Below are 2918 nucleotides of genomic sequence, written 5' to 3'. Positions count from 1 at the left end.
GCTGAGGGGGGGTGGGGTGGGAGCCGGGGCTGGAGAAAGGTGAGGTGCCGGGTCTGCTGGGGCTCCAGGACACTGTCCCCGTGGACGTAAAGGAGGGAACGGGCCCGTCCCTTTGTGGGGAGGTTCCTTCTTGAGAGTGGCAGGACAGAAGGAAGGGGGGGAGGGGTGGAGCCCCACTCGGAGGAGCACAGAGGTACTAGACACTGACGTGGGGCCAGAGCGACCGGAGGTCAGAGAGCAGGGCTGGTCAGACATAAGGCCACGGGGAGAAGTTTGGACTGTTATATCCTGCGAGCGACAGGGAGCTTTCCCCCGGTTTTCAGGGAAGGGGAGGGAAAGCTCGAGATATAGGGTGCAAGGCAAGTTTGGAACCCAGCGTCCGGCCCCTCGGGGCACTTCCCAAATCCCAGGCCCCCAAGGGCAGGGCTGACGGCCCGCGCTGCTGTGCGGCTCTTATCCTGCTGGCCACTAGGTGGCGATGGTGCCCGTCGCGTCCACGGGAGCCGCGGTGGGCGGGGCGTGTGCGGCAGGCGACGGGGGTAAAGGAAACGGAGATGGAAGATGGGGCGGGGGGTTGGCAAGGGAAAGCCCAGCGCCTGAGCTCCGTGAGGGCTCTGTCGGGGGTCCGAGTCTTACAAACTGGGCGCAGATCCTGGCTCTTCCACGTCCCAGAGTGGTCCCGGGCCAGCTACAAACGCCTTCCTGAAGTTCAGTTTCTCACCCGTGAAAAAGAGATATTACTACCGCCTCAGCGGGCTTGGTAGGGATGAGATCATTTGCTTTAAGTGCGTGGGACCCGGTGCTCAAAATGTCCCTGTGCCTTCCGTTCCCTTTGCAATGAGTATTCCGCTTCTCGTCCTGCACGATTACCCTGTTTGCAGGAGAGAAAAGGATGCATTTAATTTAAAATTAATAATGACCGTCTTGGAGCTGGAATGCACCTCAGAGAGGATGAAACGGGGGCACTGCAAACTGAAAGGCCTGGGTTGGGGGTGCTGTGGGTAGGAGGCCCCCTTATCCAAAGGGCCCCACCTCCCCTCAGCTCTGTGCAGTGCAGGGGCAGAGATTTCAGACCTTCTGAAATACACATTTTTACATGAAATCTTCCAGTTTTTCAATATTGAAAGCAAAATTTAAAAAATGCTAAGAGCACTGTATGGGCTGCTGGGCCAGCTTTGGCCTGTGGGCATCCTCGGCTACCCCTGGTCTAGTCCAAACCCATGACTTTGCCGATAAATCAGAGGAAGCCCAGACAGTGGAAGTAATTTAGGCGAGGTCACACAGCTTTTCAGTGGAAGAGCCCGGGAGTAGAACTCAGATTTTCCAACTCCAAGGGAAATGTTATTATCTGCCGCACTCAAGGCACACAAGCAACTCTGAAAGCCAGCGTAGGTTTGCAGGGCTATCAGCCGGACGAGGCAGCGCCCTTTTCGCCTGGCAGACACTGCAGGGCAAGTCACTTCCCAGGTTATGTCCTGCTTCCCAGCTCTGGCACATAGTCATGGCTCCTGGCCCTTCCATTCACGGGCCTCGATGTCCTCATCTGTAAAATGGGCGCGGTTGGACCTTACCTTGGGTTGGGCTCTGCAGAAGCAGCTCTGAGATGAGGATCCGTGTGCAAGTCATTTTTTGTTTGTTTTATTTTTTATCAATTTATTTTATTTTTGGCTGCTTTGGGTCTTTGCGGTGCGCGGGCTTCTCATTGCGGTGGCTTCTCGTTGTGGAGCATGGGCTCTAGGTATGTGGGCTTCAGTAGTTGTGGCATATGGGCTCAGTAGTTGTGGCTCATGAGCTCTAGAGCACAGGCTCAGAGCTTAGTTGCTCCACGGTGAGTGGGATCTTCCTGGACCAGCGCTCGAACCTGTGTCCCCTGCATTGGCAGGTGGCTTCCTAACCACTGTGCCACCAGGGAAGCCCAAGACATTTGTTAAGGAAGGGCTCCCAGGGGAAACAGGTAAAGGGGTGGGGGAGCCGGAACAGGAAGAGGGTCAGACAAGGGGGCGGTGAGGGTAGTGGCGCTCTGAGTGTCAGCCATACCTCAGCGGCTGTTTGCCTGGAGCTGGCGTTTATTCTTCAGCCCCATCCACGGAGGACCCCAGCCCGGTCTCTAAGGGGCCTTGCTCCTGCAGCCCTGGTACAGTCTGGTGGGCATTACAGTGAAGACCGCCCAGTAGTGAGCTGTGTACTGTAGGACTACTGTAGGACTGGCCGGAGGACAAGGCATGATTGCAGCAGCTTCCGGACACAGGTGCTTCTCCTGGGACGTTTCTGCTGCCGAGGCTGACAATTTTGAGTCCTTTGTGGACCCTTCATTTGGCAGAGGGGCAGTGACTGACCAAGATCACACTGCGTGTTGGCGGCAGGCCTGCGTCTAGACCCTGGGGCTCCTGGGCTTTCCCTGATGGCACAGCCCCGTCTCAGGTGACACAAGCCATCTGTGGACCAGACCTGGAGCAGGGAGGGGTGCACCAGGGGCAGACGTGCATGTTTCTTTAAAAGGGAACGTAAAGGGAGGAGAGGCCACTTCTGTGACTCTTTGTCCTAAATTGTCCTCGGGCCCAGGATCTACAGACAAAGGTTCATGCCGATATTTTGTTCAGGGTTGGGAAGTTAGCGAGTAGAATCCAGTGAGGGGCCAGCTGTCACACGCGGGGCCCCGGCCCCTCCTCTCAGACCTGGAATCTGCTCATCCCAGGAGCACAGTCAAGGGGTACCAGCAGATATACGTCCGATTACGAGATGACCGCTGGATGGCCGTTGATGTCCTGGCCAACCTGTGGTCTCCAACCTGGAGACCTTTAGAATCCAAATGGAGGCACGTGGGGTGGGGCTGCTGTGGTTTTGCTCTGTGTCGGGTGGTAGAAGAGTTTGGAAACAAGAGTGGTCTGACCCGCGGCCCAGGCTTTCTGAGCAGAGGT

Source organism: Neophocaena asiaeorientalis, unplaced genomic scaffold, assembly GCF_003031525.2.
Source record: "Neophocaena asiaeorientalis asiaeorientalis breed wild unplaced genomic scaffold, Neophocaena_asiaeorientalis_V1.1 scaffold325, whole genome shotgun sequence".
NCBI classification, from domain to species: Eukaryota; Metazoa; Chordata; class Mammalia; order Artiodactyla; family Phocoenidae; genus Neophocaena; species Neophocaena asiaeorientalis.
Note: the sequence above shows the minus strand (reverse complement) of the source record.